The sequence below is a fragment of the Neopelma chrysocephalum genome, unplaced genomic scaffold, assembly GCF_003984885.1.
Source record: "Neopelma chrysocephalum unplaced genomic scaffold, ASM398488v2 Primary Assembly neopelma1_26, whole genome shotgun sequence".
Classification (NCBI taxonomy): domain Eukaryota; kingdom Metazoa; phylum Chordata; class Aves; order Passeriformes; family Pipridae; genus Neopelma; species Neopelma chrysocephalum.
Genome location: NW_020897695.1, coordinates 8062453 through 8090431, shown reverse-complemented (window position 1 = coordinate 8090431; position 27979 = coordinate 8062453). Strand labels below are relative to the sequence as shown.

Here is a 27979-nt window from a genome sequence, read left to right as displayed (position 1 = left end):
GCTTAGCATTAACAAGTGAATAACAAAGTCACTGTTAATACAGAATGGGAAAAAAAAAAAAGAAAGCTGTCATTTCCTGATTACAGTCTGAGTTCAAATATAAACACAGCTTGATGGAACCAAAAAGGAACACACACACAATTAAGATCCAAACTCATCAGGCAACTAAGCTGTACCCTGAAACATAAGGACTAGAAAGCATCCTGATATAAGTAAATTTTACCAGTGTTCAATGACTATAGTTTCTGTAGAACCATGTAGTAGACAGCAGAGCTCACAAGCTGTTGAAGTAAATCTTGACATAAAACTGAAACACTGAGATCTCTGATTAACAAAAGCTTCTTAGCTAAGACCAGCTCTGAGATCAGACAAAGAGACTCTTTCTAGAGTCCACATTCAGAAAACCTGGGACAAATAGATTGACTTTGAAGACAGAGAATATCTGTTCTCTGACTTTGAGTTAAACTGAATTGTAATGGTTGAGGAACTGGTCCATATGTTCAAGAGGTATTTTCCATCTCCAGCTTTTATGATTCATACATAGATTGCAATTTCATTGCTACAGGGTAAATACATTTTAAATTAGACTCTGTAAAGAAGCTCTAAAGTTGCCATGACAGTTGCAGCAAAATGCCTTCTCATTACAAAGCATAACCTATCTTTATAACCAAATCAGCTTTTTTAGCTATTCCCCCAAACGTAGCCTGCAGATTTATTTTTGTTGATCCACCAGTTGTTTCTTCCAGACTCGCATGGTTAATTATCAAACAGAATGATCATCATTTAGATTATTAAAACAATCTGTCAGCCAGCTTTGTTCTCTTTCATGTGAAAGATAGGAAAGGTGAAAGGTTTTTAAAGAAGTTTTTGTTAGGATCTTGTTCAGAAAGGCAGAGAAAGAGTTCTATATCACCAGCCCTGATCTGACCATCTTCCCTAGGCGTGCCCCCAACCCCAGTCACAGCTCAATGCCAGCTGTTTCTTCTCTGAAGGTTAGCCCCTACCCCTCAGCTAATGTTTGCTCTGGAAAATCATCAATCCCTTTGTTAGTGCAGCTGATGGCGGATCCAGCCGTGTCTCTTGGTTGCATTTCCTTTCCAGGTGTAAGGCTTCAGGAATATGAAAGATGAGAGGCACAAAGAGCAGAGTCCATCTGTTACTTTTAAATACTAGTACAAGGGGGCAAAAGTCCCCTAAAAATAACTTAAACTCTTCTGCTCCCACCTATCTTCCAATCTCTAAAAACATTGGGACACTGAAGAAAGCTGGGGGGACACAGTAGTACGCATGTAGGCTGCAATTATCATAATAACTACCTTTTGCATCAAATTGATTGCATTAACAAGAAAGCAGAATTTTTTAAAAAAAATCTATATGAACTGTTCATTTGAAGAACAATTAAAATTAAAGTAAGAAGAATCATGACAAATTGCTGACAAGTGTTAAAACATCATCCATCGGCAGTTTCTTTTTCTTTTAAAAAGATGTCATAGCAAAGTCAAAACTAAGAAGTCTGCAATAGAAGATATCAAATGACATATTTAATAGTACATGGGGCAAGATGTTTGTGTGTAAAATCCTTTGTCAATCTTTGCTATTAGTCAACACGCACACTTCAGGGATACTACAGAAAATGTAATGAAAAGACCCTACTGTAAGATTATGTTTAGCTTCAAAAGGTATTATCCGAAGTTTATCTGACAAGATCTGAACCTTGGGAAGAGTCAAGAATAATGTTGCTGGATGCAGCAAGGAGATAGTTTCCTTAAAAGACTCACAGATTTAAAGAGTTCTGAATTCAATCAATCCACTATAGAATTTTGGTAGAGTTCAACTGTTTAGCTGTGTGAACAACAAAATTAATTAAGCCTGATAGTGAATGTGCACACGTCTGGCAGCTGATTGACTTTAACTGAATTATTCCTTGAGCTCTGGGGTGAGCTCATCTCTTAACCAGAAAGTCTGCACAGGAAGGAGAGTTTAGCCTCATTCTTGAAAAAACACAGACACCAATAACTGAACCTTTTGTCCCAGTGTTAGGAAATCCATAACATCACCAACATAAGCAAGCTAATTGGGGACATCAAAATGGAGGCAGCCTGGGCTGCAGTGCTTGTGCATTGCTGGAGTTTGCAGTCCTGAGGGATATGGGTCAGGTAAAGAGTAAAGTTAGACCCCTGAACTTTAGGAAAGCAAACTTCCATCTCTTCAAGGAAATAGTCAATAGGAACTCCTTGGAGAGTGCCTCCAGGGACAGGGTAGTAGAGCAGAGCTGGCAGATCTTTAAGGAAGTCTTCCATAGAGCGGCAAAGCTAGCAATCCCCAGAAGCAAGAAATCAGGCAAGGAACACTCAGTAGGGAACTGCTGATCAAACTAAAGGGAAAGAAGCAACTTCACAGTGGAAACAAGGACAGGTAACCTGGGGAGAGTATAGAGATGAAGTTCAGTTGTGTAGGGATAGGGTGAGAAAGGCCAAGGCAAAGCTGGAACTGAACCTGACAAAGGACACAAAGAATAACAAGAAGGGCTTCTACTGGTCTGTTAACCAAAAAAGGACGGACAAAGGTGTACCCCCCCAATAAACAACACTGGTAAACTCATAACAACAGATAATGAGAAGGTTGAGGTACTCAAAAAATTGACTCTGCAGTTTAGAAGTGAGGTTTCCAAAAGGGGTAGGGCATTTTCAGTGGCAATACAATTTGTGACACAGGAAAAACTTTGTCTTTATTGGTTAAAAAATTTGTAGAACCAAATAGTTTTCAGTCTTTTTAAATCTTATTAAATTCTCCTTCTAGAAAAATTAGTTCTGAGAGACAACATAAATGCAGCTGACAGATAGCTTTTAGGAATGTTTTACATCTATGGAAATCATTACAAATGCTACTAGTTTCCCTCATCTCCAGCACACACATTCCTCTAGGCAAACCTGAGCACGCTTAGCATAATACACTCATTTGGTCTTCGTCATCAAAAGTAATTACATAACAAATGAGCAGAGTAAAAGTTTGCTGGTCTAGAAAAAAAATCCAACTATGGCAGCTGTTTGGAACTATCACTTTGAACAAAAGCATTTTTTCCCTGCATGCTGATTTTAAGATTAGTAAAGTTATAGATGGAATCTTCTGAACCTCAACATGAAAGTGCAACACAATATCAGTGGTATCTGACTGAGTAATGATGAGAAAGGAAATGTGTTCTGTTTTTCCTCATACCTGTAGAAGAGTCCTCTTATTTTTCCATAAGCATTACACCTAAAGTTTAGCATTTATATACCATAATCAGGGAAAATTTAACACAATTATTTTAGCAAGACTTACCATCATACCTTCTGGAAAGCATGCACTCTCCAGACTTTTAAGTAGTGTAATACTAGACTCATGCAATTGTTGTGTATCGGTAACTAATGCCCAAATCCCACACTTGGTGAGGGATATGTATGTCTCCAACCCACAGAGTGGCCTAGAGGTACCAGGTACATAGATTGCAGAAGAACTGCATTTTGTCATTTACACGTACCCAGAAAGCATAAGCCCTGCTTTGAATATAGGTTTTGGTTTCTTTCTAAAGATACAAAACTACTAACATAGCAGGCTGAAGACTGATGGTATCAAAGTGTTTCTCCACAAGTAGCAAGAGAAAGCATGGGGTTGAACCTTATCAACTCCATTGTTTCCCTCCAGGCACAAGGTCTCATCCTGCTTGCATCTTACAAAACAGCTTTATGTTCAATTCAGTAGGCTGCTTGGTGATTTTGCCAAGACAACAGGCAGCATATTTGGATGACCAACCTTTGAGTAACACTACATACATTTACATTTACTCCTATTCTGCCACAGACCAGAAGAAATCAGTTTCCTTTTTTAGTTTCCCTTCTTATTTTCGTTTACAAAAGTCTTAGCTTTTCAAAGCTAAGTTTATGCTGTACTTTGCTTGGCATCAGATACAACCACTCCTGAGTCTCATTTGGCTGAATTATCTTCAGACAATAAAAATAGCTTACGCACCTTGCTGTACCAGTGCATTTAGCTGAGCAGCCAACTCAGTGTGCCCTGCTCTCCTGTTACTTGCAGAGCAGTCCCTGAAATTAACAGGTCTGCTCTGCCCTTGCCACTGACCTTTATGAAGTTGGGCTTGTCAGAGCAGGCTACAGATTCCTGTTGCTTTCAAAAAGAGATGCCAGGTTCAATCTTCCCATATGATGGCCTACCAAAAGCATCAAAGTAGAAGCAGGAGCCGACAGATTTTACTGAGGAAACATCCAACTATGAGTCAAGCAGAGCCTTTAAGAAACCACCAAGCTCTAGCAGAAGAGATTAACAAGAGCTATGAGAAGTGAGACACAGAAAAAGGCTGTCTAATATCTTGTCTACTATTAATAAAGACTGACCTACTACATGGGTCAGTCTTCATTAATCATAGACAAAATCCCACAAAGGCTATAATGTGCATAACACAGCATATACTGTGGATGTAATAAAGGCAGCAGACTTGGAGTACTGACCACACATATTTGAACTTTCCAATCCTTCAGTGAACTTAGAAGTGCAATTATCCTTTTATACATCATGCCTTGCAACAAGTGTTTAACTAGGTAAATTTGTTTCCATAAGGCACTGCCTCAAACTTAATGAATTATCTAAGGTAAGCCTAAAAGAGGCTTGTTGAAATTCAGTGACGCTGTTTGACATGTCAAAAAAATTCAGCTTCTTTCATTGCATATTTGATTTTTTCCACATGCTTATCCAAATGTAACTAGGATCAAAATGCAATGAGAACCAAGTTCAAATGTTGTACAACTATGAGGATGTATGGTATAGAGGTATGTACAGTTCTGAAAAGATCTATTATGGAAAGGAGGTATGTAGGGATTTTTTTATTCAGTTTATTAGAAAACTGACAAATTTCCTTTATTAACTCCAATTAAGCCCCTGAATTTTGCTAGGTTTTTTTGGTTATATGCCAAGTGTCAGGAGGCAGTAACATATTTCTGTGGCTTGGGTTGTCTAGTTTGCCTTTGGAAAGTCACCAGATTTCATTTAACCTTTATAATAACATTTAACCCTAGTAGCTGGACTAAGTAACTCTCATTTAAATGAGCAAACTGGTACAGCTCAAACCTAGGTCAAGAGTGAAGGAATGTTGTTGCCCTTTGACAGCTGTTCAGTGGCTTCTGGGAAAATTGTTGGTGTTCTCAGTATGTTTTCTAGTGTACAGGCACATAACCTAAAGTTTACTGCCACAGTGTGCAGCGCTCAGCAGAAAAGCAAACAGCTGAGTCATCAGGGAGACAGTGACTTTCTCAATACTGACTTTTTCCAAGTCAGACTTGAGGCACTGAAGGGAGAACAAACAAATAAGATTCTAAAGAGCTGAATACATGATTATTTATTGCTCTTTATTTAGTATTTAGAATTAGGTATCTCAAACCAGTTTAGAAGAAAAGTCATTCCACAGGAATGGATCTTCTGAGCCATTGCTAACAGGTGCTCCAATTATCTTTGTGTTCAGGTGACATGCCAGATCCCATAAAGGAAACTCACCATTACCCATCTCCCTGCATTAAGAAGTGATGAATTTCATCTGCAGGTGTCTTATTTTGGATACAAGCAGGGTGTAACAATCTCAACTGCTACCAGCAGCCATACCTGGAATAGCTTTTTAAAACTAAATAGATGCTCTACTCTCATGCTGCACAGTTAATCAGAAGGTTCATTTGACCTTATGCACTGTGAAAGAGACTACTAAACTGACACCTGTCTAATTATCTGCTTATCAACACATTACTGCTCCAACACATACACAAGAAGAACACAAGGGCAAAAACAAGGCAAGGGGAAAGCAGAGACACACACACATAACAGGGAGGAAGCAAGAGAGATTTAAAATCTCTGACCTGTAATTCAATGAAACAGCTGCCACAGTAAAGCTGGAATATCATCCTTCCTAGCTTCTGTCTTCTTGTCTGGTTCACTGGTATTTCCATCATCTCAATCACAAAGAAGCTGTGAAACTATCACATGGAATGCTAGAAGATCTGTTTAAAATTTCGATACTACACTGAATGTTTGAGAACATCCACTGAATGTTCAGATTCCTCTAAGAAACCGTTAACCACTGTGTACTAAAATACAGCAGTCATCCCTATGTTTAAAGAGCAGGATATTGAAGAAAAAACATCATTCTGACCTTAGGGCATTGATGCCAAGTTCAGTAACAGACAAAGCTTTGACTACCAGCAAGAAAGCAAGAGCTTGTGTTACCACAACCAGAAAGCCAGAGCAATAACTCTGTAACAAAGCAGCAGTGGAACCAGACAGAGAAACTTTATGGAAGTTCAGCTGAGAATCCACCTGTCCTGTGGCCCATTGGACACCGTTTCACTTTCTGCATTTTTTACTTCATTAGCTCATAAGCTAATGTCTTGCTAATAGACATGGGGAGGGAGGAAATGCTGAAATGTTCTATATTATTTTTAATGGCATTTAATACACACCAATTATTCTGCAGGCTCATTTAGTACCTAATATTAAAGATGTATTCATATATTTCTAGAAAGTAATATAATCTAAGCATTTCTAAAGATACCCTTGCTAACAACCGTTGTGCAACAGACCTGGAATATTGCCACTAAGACACCAGCCAACAGTAAAGATGAAATGAATTGTCAGATTTCACCAGCTCCCCAGCGTGCTCATGAGCAAGAAAAGGCAGCCTATCACTGTCTTCTGCTTGCATATAAGGTGAATTTATTTCTGAGATCTGATTAGGTTCTACCCACTTTTTGCCTCATCAACCGTTAGCACATAGCAAATTAGAAGGATCATTGTCTTGTTATTCTTCCTTTTAGGACACTTCACCTATAGTTTCCTTCAACGCCTCAGCCTTAAACTGGCATCTGAAACACTGGGTTTTTTCTAAGGAAGAAATAGGTTTTTTCCTTCATTTTTACTATATGACCTCAGTAGTTCCTAGCACATAGTTCTCAAGTCATTACCATTAATGAGTGAATTGTTCATGTTAAAACTGCTTCCAGGGACAGCCAAGCTGCAATGCCAAGTGCCTTGTGTCCCAGCCTGCCTGTGTACCTGCAATTCCTGATGTCAGACAGACTGTCCCACAAAATTTTAAGAAGTTCTGCCTTGGCTGTCATCCCACTCAGCAAAAGCAGCATCATGTTATAAATCAGCTCTAACATCATGCTTGATAAAATGCCACTTCCCCATTCATTTTCATCAACAGTAAGAGCCAGTTGCACTTGAGGAAGCACACACAGCCTTCAGAGTACCACAGAAGGACTAAGTTCACTTCAGAGTTTCTCACAAAATTGCCACAGACTTCACACATCAAGCAGTGCCACTAGCCAAGTACAGTACTGTAGGCAATTTTGGCTCATTAGCGTCTATTTGCTCCTTGATCCCATCCCTCAAGCCAGTTTAGTGCATCTGAAGGCAGAAAGATCCAACACAGCTCCGTGAATGCCAGTTCAGAAGCTTGAGTTTGGTTTGGCTTTCCTGCCCACCCCTCAAATCCTTTAATTCAACAGACTAATTCCTCAACTTCAAAAAAAGAGCAAACTTTTAGACTATTGGCTTCTTATTCTGACATGGAGAAAGTGGAATGCTTGGAAAAAAAAACAACAAACTAGCTTCAAGAAGGTACTAATGCCTCTTTCCCAGGGTAGTCAGAAGGAACCTCTAAATCAAGTTTTAAAGATGCCTCCCCTGCAACAAGACATTTTCCCAGGCTTAAGGGGCAGGGGGAAAAAAAAAAAACAAACCACACCATTCTCTGAACAGCTTCACATCAAAAAACCTTAACATTCAAATTCCACGTGTCCACGAGAGCGGTGAGTTAATAGAAACTTATCAAAAACCTTCCCCAGATAGCATATTTGAGATAGATAAACATGCTTCAGCTTATCCAACACAAAATATAAGCATGTCTGGGTAGCACAAAGCAAAATAAGTCAGAGAAAAATATGTTATTTTCTGTGACTCATTGACCCCACCTGCAGAACCCCTTTCAAATCTCTCACCCAATGGACCTTCCAACTTCACATAGATTGTGGAAATGAAAAAAGAAAACTTGGGTGAGGGAAGGAGGGAGTCAATTTAACTTTTAACATTTCTTAGCTGCATCAAAGGTCTCAGCCATGTAGTTCTATTAAATTTCTGTGTGGATTCTCATAAGATGCATGTGGAAAAGCCTTCAGTGGGTTCACTGCATGAGACTCAAGAAAATGAAGGCAATATGAATTTGAACTTTAATCTTTTTCTTTACTGGAAAGCCATCTTAAAAAAAAAAATTTAAGTAAACTATATATAGATGCTGACAAGTTGCAAGGCTGAATACAAATCCCTGATCCAATACAAATATTTTGTCACTCAGCTCATGAGAGCGCACAGCAGTATTCAGGTCTCCCAAACTGAACCACGGCATGGCTATACATCCTCACAGTTGGTACTGGCATTTGTAATATCCATGAGGCAAGTTTATAGGCTTATTAAACCCAAAACACAGCAGATAAAAGCTTACAATAAACAAGGATGAAAAAGAAAAGATTAGAGCGTAAATGACAAAGGAAGATGAGATTAAAATGTAAGGGGTACAACACAGGTGGAGGAAAATTACCACAGGCATGTTTTAATACATTAGAACAACTTTTTTCCTGCAGATGCTGGATGGTCTAGACATACTTTCAAGCAACATTCCTGGTAGTTAATCCCTTAACTCTGCTCCTGGTTTGACAGGGTTGTAACACTACAAACAATCTTTATTATGTACTTATCTTCCCTTTCCTCCTCAAAAAGGAAATAAAGTGTGTAGAGCATAAGGTGCACTTCATATGATTTGTTAGGATGATCTCCTCCTGACTTAGGAATGCACCTCCCACTAACTCCCATGCAACTGCAGACACACAGGAAGAGGGGAACAATCCTTGTACATGTTAGTGATACTCTATGAACTTTTTCTTGCTCCCTGTCCGATGCCCTAGGATGGGGCAAGCAATAACCACTGAAATGAATTAAACTTTTGTCTACATATTCTTCATTCTTCCCCCCAACAGTAAAAATGCAGTGTTTAAAAGGTGAAAGAAAACATAGCAACCTTTGCAAGCAAAAAACCATACTTTTGTATGAAGAGGAAGAACAAAACTCTCACAATACTTTGTGGAAACAAAACTATTTAACACTAGAAGGGTCATGAAATAGGTAGCTAACTGCCCAGGAAGCATTTAGTCACCTTTTTTTCCCCTCATCCTAATTTGAATACAAATTAAATTCATGGTTTTTCTGGCTTTAGTTCTTGAGGCAAAATATCAACTTATTGGAAGTTTCCTCCCTTAGTGCATACATGTCCTTCAAAACGAAAATCCAGCATGTCAGATTGAGGGTTAACTCACCAGAATAATTTAAGTTTTTCATAGTGTCAAGGGAGGGTGATGTTTTTGGGGTTTGTGGGTTGTTTGGGTCTTTTTTAAAAAGAAGAAGTGAAGGTAGAAAGTGGCAGGAGAAAAACAAAAGTAGAGGTTGGAGGAAAGCAATGTCAATACAATCATAACTGAACAAACACCTGAAGAGTTTTTAAAGACAAAGTTGCTTTAGTTGAAATATATTGTTCTTTAATGGCAAAGCAAGTCATGTCCTTGTCTATGGTCAAAAAAAGTCCTTCGGTTTTGATAAACTAACAGAAACCCTGAATACCATTCAGATTCTTATAAAGAAACATTACCAGTAATATTGCTTTCTGGCTATCACTGAACAGCTTTCTGGCTTCAGTTCGGGTTCACAACAAGTTTTCCCGAAAGTTTTGACCGTTGTAACCACTTCACAACCTGGTTATTTTAAGTAGGACAAAAAACAATGGCGTGGGGGGGAAAGGCTGGCATGAGAGAACATGACTTCACGTGTTGCCAAAGAGCATCAAACACGCACACTTCTAACTTAAGGGACAAGGAGCAAAGAAAAGGGGTATGCAGCCATAGTTATCATCCCTGACAAACCACAAGGGGCACCACCACATTAGAGGAGGTACAGCTATACAAGTCCCTCCATGGGCAGGAACCGCATCTAACAGTCTGCCACAGGATATCCTGCAACAGCCTCAGAGATCAACATGACCTAGTTGGGCTGTTGCAGGTAGATAACACTCTCTGATCCTCTCATAGATTCATTTTAAAAGGAAGCATGTGTCAACCTGAACTTCTTATCCTTTTTGACAAGGTCATATTACCTGATGGGGCTGTGAACTGGACCATCTGCTGTAGGAAGGAGCACCAGAAGTCTTGTTGGCTGTAGGTCTCTGCAAAATAAAAGAAAGGCATGTTAAATATTCACCAAAATGTCTGTCATACACACAGTAAAGTTCACCAATGTCAACCATATAAGTGCCTTTAGTAAAAAAAACCCTAACAAAAACCTCCAGAAACCACAAATATGATACAGCAGCATTAAAATTAGAGATTAAAAAGTTTGCTGAATTTGCAACCAATGATCTGTTCAGCCTTGAACCTCAGAACCTTGATTTTCACCTTAATTTTAACACGTCACCAAGACCACAACTTTAAATGCTAAACTGGGGCTGCAAAGCACTACCCATTAGCCAGGTAACTTACTCAGATTAAGCAAGCGTTCCAAGGGGAAGAGCAACTGACATTATCTACCTGGACTTCTGTGAAGGGTTTGATGTTGTCTCACATGACATCCTTGTCTCTAAATTGGAGAGATATGGATTTAACAGATGGACTGCCCAGTGGATAAGGAATTGGCTATAAGGTCACTCTCAAAGAGTTGTCACTGGTTTGCACTTGGACATCGAACCATTGACCACAAGTGGTGTTTCCTATGGGTCAGGAGGTTTGAAGAAACGGTGTCAAGAGAAAATACAGCAAAATTGTTCTTTCAGAATCACCATACCTTACCCAAAAATGAAACTTAGGTATTTTTGGAATAGGTAATAGATTATATATTTAACAAGCAGTTTTTATGATTTATCCCTATATTTCTCTCACCCATTTCTCTAATTTTTTTTTCTGAAACACTAAGAAAAAGACCACACCATATATTTTCACATCTATGTCATATTTCCATATCATGTGTGTCCCATATAGACCTTATAATCAAACTGCCTTTGATATTGCAAAAAGTCAATGCAATAATGTGTCTAGTAGAACTCTACTAAATATTTTATTACACTTTACCCCTGGTTTTAAAATTACTTTATATCATCAACTTCAACACCATTTACTCCTAGTTTAGGCCAGAGCCTTTCATAATTCCTCCAAATCCACCTCTCACTTATGTGAATTTGGTATTTCAAAAAAAACCCAAAAAACCAGGCAATAGCCAATAGCCAAATTTCTTGCAAGCATATCATTATCATATTGTATAGGCTCAGGTATTACAAAACCCTCATCACAGCAAGACTATCCATATCAGGAAGACCAGGTAGGTTTTGAGTTTTCTTTCTCATGAGATCTGAATTCAAACAGGCTCATGATACAGACATGAGATACTAATTTATCAGTACATTATGTCACCAGCAGGATGCTAAAAGGGGGACAGATTCATATTTGAACCATATGGACATAAATTCTACTAAAAAAATGCAAGTATGACAATCCATGTGAGATTAATACCACAATGTAGTACACTCTTTGTAAGTATGAAAATAAATAGCTTATGGCTTTTAACACCCAAGGATATAGTACATTTCTATGCCAATTATAACCACTAGGGCTTATACATCATTACATATTCTAAAGCTAGCATGTCATTCCCACTAATGAGAAACAGCCACTGCTGTAATTGTGCTTGAGTGTTACTCTATCAAAAAGCAGTTATTTTACAAATTTAATTAATAGCATTACTGTATAGCATATTTAGCTTCTCTTAGACACCCTTAGAAGGACAGCCTACAGATATACCATGCGACAGAATAATACTTTCTTTTGACAGAAACTTCAGAAAAGACAAAATGCACACAATGCTGATTTCAGCTTTATAAACACTTACAAAAACTACCTCCATCTGCTTCAGGAGAATGACTGGTCAATCTATAAACAACAAGTTGAATAATGAGATAGCTGGAGTATTTTCTAGAAGCATCTGGAAGTTGTTTGCCAGAAAGATGCCTTTCCACAAGCACCACACATCTTTCTTAATTAATATATATGTAATGTATGTCTGCCTTTAGTATCGTCCAATAAAACTGCATATTCCTTCCGTCTAAACTCATAAATACCAGTCTTGGGTTTCATTACTTACTCCAATATCTGTTACCTTTAGTAGGTACATTTCCTTTACAGCAATCACTCTTTTGAACTCTTCCATCTCAGTTTCAAGGACATCCAAAAGATAAATATCCCACAGAGAAACAGTACTGCAATATTACAGAGAAACAGGCAAATCCTTTCCAGAACAGACACCCAGCAGACATATACCTCCAAAGACAAAGGCAGATGATGATTATTTTTTTTAACTTTACAAACAAGAAGGGACTAGAGCTTCAGAAGTATTTATAAACTGACCTCCATTTTCCAATTTGATTAAGTAGGCACTTTAAAAAAAACCACAAACAAACAAAAAAATAAAAACAAAACAAAAAAAAACCCGAACCCCAGCGAAAACAGAGGTCTAAGATCAGCATTTATTTCCCGCATCCTTCCAGGCTTTTTTTCTTCCTCCATTCACAGATCAAAAAGTAAGTTCACTTGCACGTTCCAAGGCAACCAAACTACTAAGTTATAGAGCAAAGGCTTACACTGCTCACACACAATATCTGGAAAACACATTCATCTAAGCTTCTCTTCAGGTTCTAAGGGGCAATAGGAAAAAACTGAAGGCCAGACCATAACCCCTAATCATCTCAACAGTTAAAATACTTGAGGCAAGTGACTTAAGAAGTTATGCATGAACAAACTCTAAACACACACACTCTCACTCCTATTTCACTACAGCCAGTAGAAATTGGACAACCACCTGCCTCTAGGAATATGACTCTTCACTCCTAGCAGCCAGGGTTACAAGCTAGACCACACTCTCTGCTGGATGAGTAGCTTTTGCATACAACTTGTGCCACAAAGGAAACCTCCATGTGTTGTATTTTCACAAGGTATTTTACCAGAGAGAACACAGGCTGCATTCAGCCCTTTAAGCCACATCCTTTTCTTCAGTTAAAATCACCTCCCACATCACTCTTTCTTTTGAAAAAGGAGCACACACACATTTAAGGACTCTCCTACTGGCACAACTAGCACCTTAACAGAAGCCCTGAACATTAACTTCCTCTTTGGTCTTGTAGAATTCCCTAACACCATCACTGAAAACATCAAAACCAAGCAGCTCTTAACTACCCCAGGGTCTCCAACAAGTCCTAAGCCCTTCCCCTTAGCTAATTTTATATCCAGCCCTTCTACTTTCCTCAGCTTGTTTCTACTCAGTACAAGCTGCCTCTCAGCCATATATAAGCACAGAACCCCCTCCCCAACTATTAAAAACTAATTAGGTCTCACTGCACTAATTACCTGCTCATCCAAGGTGTTCCTTATGTCCTTGACCCTTCTTCTCATTTCCCCCACCTGTGAAGAGAGTTAAACTCACTCAGCTGCAGGTGAACACCGATTGCTTTAAAAGACCGATGAACTTCTGATGAAAACTTTAGAAAGGTATAAGAATCACAGCAGACTATACTTCTAAATGAAATAAAACTGGAAACTGGATGTGTGAGTTTTGGTATCTGAGATGGAAGTCGTGGAAAAAGTGGTGAGGAAAGCTCGTGGTCTACACATAGCTGCCCAGACAGGAGTCAGTATGAGAGGAAAAAATCTGATGTAGATTCAGGTGCAACATTTCAAGCACATAGCCAGACCCAAGCCTGAATGTAAAGAATGCTGATGAAACATCAGACTGCCTCCAAATCCCAGTGAGAGCAGGAAAAAAAGTACTTTTCATAGCAGTGAAGTGGCACAGATAAAAGAAGAGCAAATGATGTTCTGTATGTGCAAAGATGCTGTTTTATATGCAGTTCACAGGAAAATTGTTTTCTCAGAAGATTCCTACTATTGAACACAGTAGATAACATAGCAATAAGCAATAAAAAAATTTTTAGGAGAATACATGGAGATTTAAGTGTGGCTCAACATGAGAACTCATGGAAATATGTACTACTATCTCATTCTTGGGCGAAGGGCTTAGTGACTGTATGCAGTACAAGCCAAGAACATATAGAGTCCATAAAGAATTCCTCAGTCAGTCAAGGAGAGGTCAATGTAAGGTCACACTCCAAAATTATGAAAAAAAATCATGGCACAGAAAAAGAATTACAAGTGTCTTTATTCTGACAGTATTTCTAAAAACAAAAAAAAGTTTATGCTCTAATAACAAAGCCAAAGTTTATAACTTGTTCTACATCCAAATAATATTCTAAAGTCTTCTGATGGGCATGGCAATTTATCCCATTAGCTTGGAAAAGTATCTTAAGTTGGGATGAATTACTGTCTACAAGTACTTGTCTCTTTCCATCCATTTACTGGAGAGAAAGGCTAAGCAGCCAGTTAAATTGAGACATCTAACTTGGGATGGTTAATGTTAGGTGAAATTAAATCTACCCACAGTCCCTGTTCTCCTTCCTACCAAGAGACTTAGGCAATTTGTCCTCTTCTAGGGTTTAAAGGGTTATTATGGTAGCAAATTTGCTATGTAAACAGGGTACTTGTGAACTGCCTTATAAACTCCTACAAACTGTGTTAATCTTTACAATGCAGCTCATTGGTAAAGACATGAAGTACTGTCTTGACTTTCAGGACTTAGTAAGAATTTTTTGGATGGGCAAGAAGGGGAGAAAAGAATTTTATTTATAAATAGAGAAAATACAATATGGAAGTAAATGGAACATAATGCTAAACATTTAATCATATCAAAACCATTTTTTTCAGAGAAAAAGTACTTAGTATCTGTAGTGCTTTGAGAATACAGTTATAGTTCCATGATATACATGATAAACCACCAATTCCTCAGCTCTTTGGTTTCCTGGTCTAAAATCTTGCTGGTATTCAGCAGGTATCTTGTTCACCAATTTTATTAGAGATGTTGTTTGTTTAAAGAGTATAGAGTCCAGCTGTTTATGCAAAGGAAGACATCAAACTCAGAATATATATATTGCACTGTCCACTATTTAGATTACTTTTTTCCAAATATTTGCTATGGAATTTCCCTTATTTTTTTCTTAAACTCAAAAATTCATTTGCTGAACAAAGTAATAGAGACATCTGACAGCTCTGTAAGATGTTAAGGTACTGAAGTTCTTCCTTTGAAGTTTGTTTTCTTTTTTTCATGGAGTTTTGTATATCTGTGACTTTTGCAAAGAGGAACCAGTAATGTTGTATTAAAAAGAAACAATATTCAATGGATGCTTATTGTGAGATACAGGCCTTTGGGTTTACTCATTAATTTTTTTTCCCAGCATGAATTTATGAAGAGAAACATGAGCGAAAAACAAAGTTTTAACTTCTCATCCTATAAAAGGCTATAATATCTTTTATCACTCTCCAGGAATGACTGATGGGTGAAGTCCTTTTGACATTAACTGCAGCAGACTGGAGCAGTGGGGAGTTGGTTTGCAAAGTACTGAGTTTTATTTCTTTTCACTTATTGAGCTTATTCCACAACAATTCTAATTTTTACATAGAAGTTAAATAAAAATGGTGACAACTTAACTGATTTTATCTGATCAAAAATGGTGCTTAGAGGAATTTTGAACCAGTCTGAAATTTGAACCAGTGATATCTCATAAAACAACATAGACTTCATGCCTACATATCAATCCATACCTGCCTGTGGTCCGGCTCCAGACACACTTAAGCCATGCTAATTCTCTGTGTGAGGTAAGACCTCACACACTTAATAAAACTAAATCCTTTACAGCCTCTTCCTTACAGACATCATCTCAAAGGATCAGAGGAGTCAGCTAAGTGGAAAGGGCATCTCTGCTTCCAATCTGGTATCAAACCTGACCCTGTGGGGAGACAAACCCCACTAAAGCCTGCTCATTACAAATGTGCTTCTCACCCATGAAGCCATTTTCACTCCTGTGCCATAAATATACACGATTCCTTGCTCTCCTCAAAACCTCATCCCATTCTTTAACAATACCAATACTACGCTGGAAATTCGCAGCTAGTGCCACTTTGGAAATGAGACAAAACAAATTCCAAATACTTTAAATATTCGTGGTTACTTAAAAAAAAAAAAAAGGTTAAAAATCCTCCAAAACTGCCTGGAAAACTGCCTTCTTTCTAATGAGGCTAGCACTATAAAATTCAAGAGAAATTTATTTTGATTTTTTGTTTTGGTTTTTTTGGGGGTTTTGGTTAGGAAAAATGAAGAGAGAAAAGACTGATAATTAGATTAATAACAGGAATGTCATTTCGTTTACAGCTATGCAGCAGTTTTTACCACACAATGGTGCTCATTGCTGATCATGGGGTTAGCACACAAAATTAAATGTAGTGATGTTGACAGCAGTGGAATGATGGTACATGACATGACAATATGGTCTTTTCTTCCACGCAAAGGGCACATGATGCATTCTTCAGCTAGCTTGGCAGCTGAGTGAATAGCATATGTCAAAGTGACATCATTGTTTTCTAGGGATGAGATGATGCAGGGGACAACCAACTATGTTGTCCCATAAAAGTGTAAAATCAAGAAGAAAACACTAAAAAAGCAGCTGATCTGGATACAGTGGCAGGAAATAAAATATAACAGAGTTAAAAGAGGCAAAGTTTGTATGTAATGAAATACATTTATAAGTTGTGTATGAAAAAGTGTGCAGTGGGAAAACAATTTCCTTAACACTGTTACACAATGTCATTAGGGATTACTTCCTCTAGCTTACAGAAATCAATATTATGACAGGAAGAGACAGAGAAGGAGAGATATTGACTGAGCTGTCAACCATAGAAGTACATCTCTGAACCTGTGGGTTTGGGCTTTGATGAAGCAAATGCATTCAGTAGATGCTTTTATAGAAACTCAGGCACTCAAAGCACTCACTTGCATTTTATATCCACTCTTGATCATCAACATACTGACTCATAATTTTTGAGGTGAAATTGCAAAAAGTACTATAAGTCATCTGTCGCTCACCCCGTCCGTGGATTCTTGACACTAACAATTTGACATGGACTCTGAACCATGTGTAGAGCTTGTCATGAAACAGTGATTTCCTCTCTTTTTTTCCTCTTTGTCCACTCCTGTTCATCAATTTAATACAGACATTAAGAAAGGGGGAAAAAAACCTACAAGACAAAGCCAGGGAGGAAAATATCCTCTCTTCAGAAACTCTCTTTACACTCACCTACCAGGAGTTTTGTGCTAAGAAAACTCCAACCCTTCACTATATGACCTCCCATATCCTACTTGATTGTTAAAGCTTGTTAATAATTAATGTATTTGAAGTTTCAAAGTGTATATTTAAATGGCGATGAAGTCCATAAACCTTTTATATCTTGCAAATCATATAAGAACTGATATTAGAGATTGCACTATCAATCTCAAACCACATCTACCTTAGCAGAACTGACTGGTCAAGCTCAGGCCAACAATGCTGTAGCCATTAATTCCGTCTCCATTCCAATTTGTTTTGATCAACAAAAGTGCAGCGTATTTCAATCACAAACGGAAAAACTGTTATTGTTGGTGAGAAGCAATAATGTCTTTCTAAGGAATTTTTATACGGTGAAAGAACTTCTGTGTGGAGATGCTATATACACCATGATTTGCTGTGCAGTCAGCACTTTCTTCTGAAGCCAGAGTTTGAAGATAAACTGCAAAGAGATTGAGGAACAATCTTTAAGTCTCCCAGATGGAGCTGACATAAAATTGGCATCCTTATCCCATGAAATGTACAATTAAGAAATTGTAAGAAAGTCACAAGACTTGGAAACATGCAGTTAGATAAGGTGGAGAAACTGTCACAGCTTGAGAGAAAAAAAAGAAAAAAATATGGAAACATTCTATGCTTTGATGTCAAGAACTCTCCCAAGCACTACAGAGAAGGTAGGGAACCACATCACAGCCGTATGAGAGATAGTCTGGTTGAAAAGTGGCTTTCTAAAAGTTAGCAGCTGCTTCTGTGGAAAAAAGACTACCAGCTAGGAAGTAAGAATAGTATTATGTTGAGCAATGTTACATTATTAGCAATCAGTAATTTTAAGAACCAGTCAGGGAACACAACAGTACTGATGTTACCAGGACACCTACTCCTATTGAAAGAATGCACAAGAACATAAGATGCATTATCAGAAGAACCTGGAACATATGATATCTTTTACGTCCTTTGGACTCTCTCCATTTTCCTGAGTAAATGAAACACTGGATCAGAAGGAGGTGTAGGGGAAGAGGTCACAGCACCAAGGCTGCCAGAGTTCAAGAAGCATTTGGACAACACTCTCAGGCATGTGGTGTGATTCTTGGGGTTGTCCTGTGCAGGGCCAGGAGTTGGACTCCAATGATCCTTGTGGGTCCCTTCCAACTCAGGATATTCTATGATTCTATGACTCTATAAAATAGACAGCCTTGGTTATGGCACACAGTGGAATGGAATTAGTTTTGTGGGACCAAAAGATGGGGCTTTCTTCAGAAGTTTGCATAGGTCTGCAAAAATGGAATTAATGTTGATTTGAGGCAAAGGAATAACAGCAAGAACGTAAAATAAATTCATTGTAATGAGAGTTGTTCTCTTCCAGCAGCTATTTTGAGAAAGATTATCTGTCCCATTATAATAGCAGACAAGAAATGTGAAAAGTGACACAGAATTTTTGAGTAATATCAGGTCTGAGATATTAAAAGATAACAAAGTGACCACACTGAAAACTGACACTAAGTAGGAAACCTTCAGAGATCCACTATAAAGAGTACCAAAAAACATTAGAGGAACAAATACAAATATAAACCCAATGGATGCCACCATAAAGGTGTCGGGGGATCTTTCTTTTTTTTGTTAATGTTCACCAAAGAAAATAAGAATTCAGAATTGTGCTTACATTGAAGATTATAATAAAGCTAGAAAAGAGTCTTGATAATGCAAAACAGAATAGTGCAGAAATTTAAGTAAAGTATGGTATACGGTAAATATTCAGAATATTTTACATGTGTTTCAGTATTGGGAGGGAAGGGCATGAATCATGAAGGTTCAGTAAAGCACAAAAATAAAAATCTTTATTTGCAAACAATGCAATCATAGAAAGATGGAGGAGGTACTGTAATGATCTCTTTAATGGTAAGAGATAAAAATGAACAACAAAAGGTTATTGTCTAGATAAAGAAGTCATTCTAAGATGAATGAAATTTTTAAAGTATTCAAAAAGCAATTAGACATTCAGGAAAAATGCTGGCAATTCCTGCTAAATTACTAAGACCTGGATACAATAAGCTTATTCCAATTTTTTACAACCTAGTTTTGCAAAAATTCCATAGGAGTGAAAAGAGAAAGTCACTTTTACAACTTCAAAATAAGAATGTATTGAAAATGTGAGAGTTATTTGTCTGTTTCTTCCTGTTTCAACCTCAAAAATCTAGGCTCCATAGCTTTTACAGACACATTCTCTTTAAACAGAGGAAACAGAGAGAGACAGCAAGTATAGATGTCTGGCAAAGAGAATGATGTTCCCTCCCAAGATTAGTAACAAAAAATGAAAACAAGCAATCAATTTCAGTTAGGTGTTGTCTTGAGGGAAAACACTAGTATAAAAACAATTAAGGTGTAATTTCTTAGAGGATTTAGGAAGAATAATCTGGTGGGTCTTTGGCCAGCAAGGACAGGATCTGATGTCTTAGAAGAACATAGCAAAAGTATGCAACTGTTATGTAGAAAGTTAAGTGCTTTCTAAGTAGGGAGACTAATGAATTTCTGCTTTGTTTCATAACAATCCAATACTAAAGTGGGAAGAGGAAGAAGTCCCATACTTTTCCAATTGGTCCAGTCATTGAGAGAGTCTGGGGTTAGAAGGAACTGCCTTGACTTCTGAGCAAATAGCTGCTGTAGGAACGACAAGGTAGGAATAAAGGGGTATTTTCAGATCAATGAACATGAATGAAATTCAGGGATTGTAAAACCAGGTAAATAGCTGTGTAATGATAAGATTTTGAGCAAGCCTTCTGTCAAGCAATGACATGAGGTTACAATGAATTTGGCAGCTTAAACAGCTGTACAAATTTGTGAGAGGAGGAAATTCAATTATTTGCTACTTTGAACCTAATGACCCCAAGGAAATTTTCTTTGTATATTTATTTTCCAAAAAAGTCCCTAAAAAGTTATCAAATTAAAAAAGAGATCATTTAGATAGATTAGCACTGATATTGCATAATCATCAGCTGAGAAAAGAAGCTGACAAACTGAAGGGGTGACATTGTACTGCAGTTTGACTGTAGTCAGTGCGAGCATAATATAACTGGCATGGGTGACAGCCACCGTGACTGTGATGCAGTACAAGGTTCACTAGCTGTCAACCACCACAGCAAACTTTCTGGGCTCCTGGGTACGTAAAGTGATCTCATTTTGTTGCAGACACTTCCAGAGAGAATTACTAAGAATATAGTTAGCCTACTGTTTTGCACAATTTCCACACCACCACTGTTATTGTCCAAGCAATGCGTTGGAATGATTTTTATAGAGGAATTCTAGTAATGCAGGTAATACTCTTTTGCAAACAGTATGCTTGTATGTGTAAACACTGTGAAATCCTATATCTATTGTCTTCATGTTCCTTCCTTTTCTAGTACCAGTTTTTAGGTTCTCCTTGCCCAAAATCCCTGTGCTTGCTCCCCATGTTCAGCATATACTCCTCCCCCGGGACTATCGCACAATCTAAATCCCAACACCACAGAAGGTGAGACAGGCATTCAGATCTGGCTGTCACTGCAAGAGGAGATGTGACATAGTGGCTAGAGCAGCAACAACTGAGAAAATATATCATTCCAGCTTCTTCAAATGCCCCTCCCCGCACCATGATCGAGGCACACCAGAGCAATAAATTCTTCTAAGAGCCCTCAAATCTATCACAGTAATTCCAAAACGCGTAGTGTACATTCATCTTTCCTGGTAACATGGCAATGCATGAATTTGCTTAAGATTATGTTTTTAATGTTTTCTTATGATTAAAGTATAAAATAAAACTAAATGTAACATCACTGTCTACTTGCCGACTAATGCTTCCTTTCAAAGCCTGGAGAGGAGTTCAGCATGAAAACATAAAAGGTTAGGAGGACTGTCAGCAGAAAGGGACAGATATTTCACTGTTCTATTCACATGCATTCTTAGCATTTAAGAATGCATGTAAATAGCACTTACTTCTAGACTGCAGAAAGAATAAGCAACACTCATATTTGAGAAATTTCTAAAAAACATTTTCTTTAGATTTCTTTCTAGAAATATCACAGCGAGTCTGCTTTGATTTGGCATAGAGAGTAAGTGAAATTCGACTGTGTTTTAGCAGAGGTCAAATATTTAAAACAATAATATTCTTTGTGGTTGGTCGATAAATATATGTGGAAAGAAGCTTCAAGGAAAACACAGGCAATAATGAAAGGCAAACTTGGGATCGTGAGCTTGTCCTTTGTCAATTTGTTTAGCGTACACTAACCTTGCCAAATTAAGAAAATTCCAAGTGCATTAGGAAAGGCTGCCCTCTTCAGACAAACTTAATAAAAGGTACCCAGAAGAAGTTCTAAGTGTCTTGAAGTTAAAGTAAGAATGTGGTGAAATTAACTGTGCAGTGCATTATCAGCATAATATCAACTTTTTTCTGCTTAATAACAATTTCCTGCCACATAAAGAAAAGTGCTTCTCGTCATTAGCTACATATTAATGTGTGCTTGTTTAGACTCACTACAGATCTATTTATACGTTTTCTATAAGGCTATTATGACCTTCAGTCATATGCTGAAATATAGAGACATAATTAATTAAGAAATCTGTTAAGTCTGAGCTTTTCCTATGTCATGCTTTCTGTTGTCATATGGAAAAATAAGACATTTTGCAGTGCTGAATTTCTATCACAGGGGAATTTTCATTAAACATGATAAAATTGCCTTTTTACTGTAACAAAACTTAGGGTTTAGATATATTTTGATCTCCCTAATGTTCCAGACTGGTGAGTGGAAAAATGTTTTTGTCATCATGACTCATGTTTTATACTTGATAGATATTTTTAATTTACTTTCCTTAAATCTTTCTCCAAGACCAGGGAAACGGCTTACTTACACAGAAAGGTATTTTTTCTTTTCCTCACTATTTGTCATCTGAGTGTGTTCAAAGGTGAAATTGTGGATTTTTATCTTGCATCACACCAGGTGGCAAAACACAAGGCCACCAGGTATTTTCCTGCTGAATGTCATAAAATTTTCATAAGAAAGACTACCTGTATGAAGCAAATAACTGTATCTGGCTAAACAACTGTAAATAACAGCTTCCAATTTACTGGGGAAGGCGAGGTGGACATAAATATTCTAAGTGATGTTTTGCTTTGAAAACTGAAAGCTATATCATAGAATTTTACGAGGAGACCCATAAATACAGATTATGGCCAACAATACCAAACCTGATACTTACCTATCAAAATTTTTCAAGTCCTTTAACAGGACCTGGGATTGTACAAGGCAAAAGAGCCATTAACTCTCAACATAGAGAGTTAGAGAATATACAGAGAATCCCTAAAGTTCTCCAGGACAGGGAGCTGAGATGATGCTACATAAAGATGCTCCTTGTGACAGAAAGATACAAGAGATTTAGCTGCCAACTTGATGGAAGTCTCTCCATCTTTAGAAAAGGTCTTTTTTCCAGCTTTTCAGCAAAGCCTCCAATGTCATGATGTCTCAGGAGAACGTGCCTAACTGTCTAATAAATTTGTGACTGAGATATGGCTCTTTTTCTTTGCAAAACATCTTTTCTTTTTTTGTCTCAAAGCAGTCCCACTAAGAATCATAAATCCAGTTCGTTCTATATTCTGCTCCAAAATTTGAATTGAGTTTCTCGCCTCCTTCACCACATCACAGAGGCTTTTTGGACAACAGGTAATTTCATCTTTAAATATCCCTTTCAACAGACAGTGTCTTCAGGCTCTGACACAGGCAGCTTTTCTAAGTTCACTTTAAGAAAAACTCCCCACTCTCAGCTTTAACTATGTGAGGAAGTTCCTCTGAAGACTTCTCTTTTTTTTTTGTCTTTGTAAAATAGGATTTGGTTTAAGATATACTTTAAGTTAAGAATTACTTAAATGCTTTGTTGAACTGGGGCCTGAAATGGGACTTTAATTTCTGTAACAATTCTCAATCTACCATTCCTAGAATAAATGTCGAAAAATCAGACTTTCTGAAAAAATGTGTCTCTAGGGTGCTAGTACAAGCAAATTACTGAGCAGTTAAATAATGCCAAACTATCAATCTCATATCTACCAACACTTATCCATCTGTCTTACCAGTATGCTAAGTAGCAGGTCTTGTTTAAAGACTGAGATGTTAGAGCTGGAAATGAATACTTAGGAAATGAATACTTGCCTTTTAGTCCCCCCCGTACTATGGTATTCAGTTTCATGTATAAATTATGGGCTGAAATTTTAAGATAGACTGAGTAAATAAATTATGAGTATTCAAAATACCACCCTTTTGCCAGTAAACCCCTGTTATTCTTTGCACTGACTCAGCCACCTCTTGTGCTGCTGTCTTTATTTATAGAAACAGTATTTTCTGTGATTTTGCCATATACACTTACTAAAACAATTTCAATGGAAATTATTTCAATGGCAAACATAACCATATGACCATGATTTTGTAATAATCAAAATACAGTACAATTTTGTTTGGGTATTTTTCCTTCATTCAATTGAGACACAGTGTAAAAGAAACACATATTAGTTGAATACCAGCATTTTATATGCTATTGCTAGTTCTTGCACAATAGAATTCCTGAGAACTGTGCTGTAATTCTTTCCTGCAGTGAAACACAGGGGTGTCCACATTGGCATTGAATTTTCTTACACTGTTAAATTATAAGGCTGCTTGTACTACGAAGAGAGATTGGGTTATGAATTTTCTGAAGTGACAGATTCCGTTATATAAACCACTAGTGAGTCTGGGAATGCCATTCAACATTTTCAGCTTTGGAATTAATGTTATTCTACTTCTTCCCATGAGAAAATTAAAAATGTTCACAATTTTGCTCGTAAGGAGTGCAGTTCCCATGACAAAGTCACATCCCTGGGAAAACATCAAGTATTCCTTCCAGTGATGGGTGTACAGAGGTACAATTCTGACCTGACAGCTATGCAACTATGCACCTGTTGTGACTTATTGAGAAACTCAAACAAGGATTCTAAAATTAAAAGGCTGGTCGACAAGATAGCCACAGCATACTTCTTGTAAAAGACAAGGCTAATGGAATGTTGCAGTAAGAGGTGAAGTACAGAAAAAAGGCAGTTCTTCCTGGGATGTGTCACCAAAAAAAAAATGTATGCTCTTGGAAAAACACAAGGGTGGAAGTGAGAGGACACTCATTTAAAATGGAAGCAATTGCTCATACAGTTTTACCGTACTTAAACACAGTGTAAATCTATTCAAGTCATGAGGAGTGAGGCAGGGAGAGATTATTTTAAAATTTAAACTGGCTCTTCAAATTGCACACAGAAAAGCCATAATTTAACCCCCACAACCTGCATAAGTTCAACCAAAAGAATCATCAAACAAAGGCAGAGATCCAGTGAGCCACAACAAGTCTTTCACCAGGTGTTCAGAAGAGTTTCAGCTGTGTAGTACTAGCGGGGTGTTTAGCCGAGTTCTGTGTCAGGGCACTTGGCTGGGTGAAATATAGTCCTTATGACATAAAAGTTGTATCCAGTATGATATGTATACATTGGCTGCATTAATAGGTTTAACATCAGGACTCCTAAATTCCCATTTTAACCAGTGGGTGTTTTGGCACACTGTACTGGGGACTGATTCTGTCCTCAACCAACACAACTTATTGCAGCTCCCCCAGAGGAACAGCCTCTTCTCTTCCAGCTGTATGACATTGGTCTGATGTCAGATTTTGTAACACCCCTTAGGTCCAACTTAGGTACACCAACACAAGATCATTGTATAGGTTGGGACTACTCACAGGCATGGAGACTGAAAGAGGCCTTGGCAAAACAATCACTGAAGTCATATTTGGCCTGTACCCTTGTACCTTCAAGCTGGGATTTTCAAATTGTACTGGTAGATGAACATGAAATACCCCTTCATTCCTTTAAAGAAGCCAGTCTGAAGCTGTAATAAGCCTGCAAATAGTGATTAGCATTTAAAGTGGCACCCTCAATAATAAAATCTCTGTGAGCCAAATTCTAATTTTCTGGAAGTGAAAAAAACTCTTCACATTTACCTCACAGGAGCCCAACTTTGCTCTCATCCTGCTAAATGAGAGGTCACAAGGTATCAATTCCACTAAATTGCTCCCATGGATCTTCACGTAGGATTTAATTCTTGACATTTAATTTGCAAACTTTCTGGAGTCTGTAGTTTGTGGCACCCTGCCCTGTTCCTTTCCAGCCTGAAGAGCCAGGCTGCAGGAGGCTGTAGTGAAACCCTTCTACTCCAAAGAATTGCACCTCCTCCCAAGCAGAGATGAATAACTATCTCTGAAGTCTGACTTTCCCACGACACTCAAAAATTCTGCTCCCCATATCTGAAGCATGACAGAATTATGGGGCTGTGACGTCTCTGTGGTATGCTCCGCACCTCTCCTACCTGCTAAGACCAAGTCCATGGCAGCCACTTACAGTTCAGCTCAGTCTTCAGCAAAATATTTAACCAATAAATGTTGTACACAGCTAGTTAAAAGCACACGGGAAGGATTTATCCTGACATCAAACTGAAGCTTAGTAAAACCAAAATAACAAATGAAGAAACCTTCAGCCAGACAAAAATATCTGAATCCACAAGTGGGGAACCGTTCAAATATCAGTAAATTCTCATTCCTATATGCTTCTCTGGAAGTAGGTGTTAAGGAGAAATGCCTAATGGTAACAAACCTAACCTGGGCAGGCTCTTTCAGGAGAGTAAATAGACAGAAAAGTGTCTTGATGCCCACGTAAACTCCATTACCTCTCTTTCTACCTTCTGCCCACACAAGGACGTTGGTCAAAAAGTTCAGAGAAAAGGGCAAGCACAGGCTTAGGAACTGTACCTTCCCGAGAGAAGACCTCCTCTGCTCCAATTTTTGAAAAGTATAAAGTCTCTTACTTTTCTACAGTAATCTTGAAATCTGTTCCATTTTCCATGATTGACTATAAGAACCCTCTCTGAAGTCCCTGAAAGAAAAATATTAAGCAGAACACACAAAGTTTTTAAAATACTGTAGCACTCGAGTCCCTGCCTGCCACTCAGTGACACATAGCAATTTAAAATTACTGAAGCTTTTAAATTAAGTGCTTAAATTTGAAGGTGATCACCACTCTGAACATGTGAATTGTACAGCTATCTGAACTATCAAAGCTCTTCAATTTACTCTAAGCAAGTCATTTTAGGAAGTGATAAGGGAGTCTATGATTGCCCAGCCTGCACTGATTTAAAGCTTCTGTTCGGTTTTCCATTCATTTTTACAAGTATTTGAATGATTCTGCTAGCTTGTAGGAAGACTGTGCTGAACATATTTGAGCAGGTTGGAGGGTACGTGTGTGACTTCAGGAGTCATGTCAAAGTATGTAGTTTTACCTAGTTCTTCAGCAGTTGTGTAGATATAAAAATTGAACACCCGTATCCATTTTCTAAGTCTTCAATTCACTTAATAGACAATGTACAATTTTCTGAGTGCACTGAAAATGTCACTGCTTTGTAGCTACAAATTGAAACCTATAATGCTCATCTCCAGGAAGCAGTCATTAATGCCTTTTTTTTTTACAATACAATATATTTAGTCTTGCAATTTTGGCACATAGTGTCTTTTGAAACTATTTTCTTAAATGAACTAGTAACAGCTAGTTACCCTCTGTAATATATTACTCAGTTATGAAATAGTTGTATTCCATACACAAACCTTTTATAGCTGCAAGGACTATAGAAACACAAGAGATCCTTAAACTCTAGCATCATTCCTTCCTGTGCCATCCAAAGTAGCCTAGGGCCAGAACAAGGCTATACCAGTTTTGGTTTGGTTGGTTTTGTGTTTTTTTTTTTAATTTGGACAGCTTTTTACTTATTCCCAGAATTGTTAAATATTGCACTATTTCTCAAACTGCATGAAGTTCAACTAGAGATATTCTTTCTATGGGCCTTTTTCTTGTGCTCCTCCAACTGTCCCATGGCAGATTCATCACGGCTAATGCTCTGCTTTGATTCACAACTCCCAGCAAATATTTCCCATTTTCCTTTCTGAATAGCATTAATGATAAAGCATAATTATCTGAAAACTGTGATGAATTCTAGTATTTGTTCTAAATTAATTCCACTTAAAGCCTAGTCTTTTTAAGGCCCTCTCTTTATCTATCAGAAGTAACTTCTGAGTTTTGTCAGTTAGCATTCCAGTTGGAGACCCTTGAAAATCAAGTCTCTTTTAAGTGGAAGCACACTTTGGCTATTTGGCAGTATATCCTTTTATACCTCTGTGCTGACCCATAATCTATTGCAAAAGATGTTCATTACCACTTGTATGCTCTACCTCCTAAAATAACATGTGACCTGGGACCGGGGGGGCTCTTGCTGCAATATCTGTTGTTTACTTACATATGATTGATAACTAACTCATATTTATGATGCTAAACTATCTTGAACTACATGGGGGGTGGAGGGTTTGCCATTTTGAAGACTTCTGCAACCAGCAAAATCCAACGTCCCACTTCCGAGTCATACGGTGTTTGTGCTGCATCCACCTACTTTTTCTTTTAATGGCCAGCCAAATACCAGAGGTGAGATAATACAACCATGCTTGACATTTATCTATTATCAG

At 37.8% G+C, this 27979-nt stretch overlaps 1 protein-coding gene across 4 annotated transcripts in view; it reads right to left on the bottom strand.

Moving 5' to 3' along the window:
• RBMS3 (RNA binding motif single stranded interacting protein 3) overlaps positions 1-10303 on the bottom strand; it is a 601210-nt gene extending 590907 nt beyond the window's left edge. For 2 of the 4 annotated variants that reach the window (XM_027675444.1, XM_027675445.1), the window contains exon 1: positions 10238-10303. The gene's annotated coding sequence lies outside the window, so the exon portion shown is untranslated. The remainder of the gene's footprint in view (positions 1-10237) is intronic. The other 2 variants (XM_027675443.1, XM_027675439.1) reach the window with 1 other exon arrangement.
• Positions 10304-27979: the final 17676 nt, after the last annotated feature.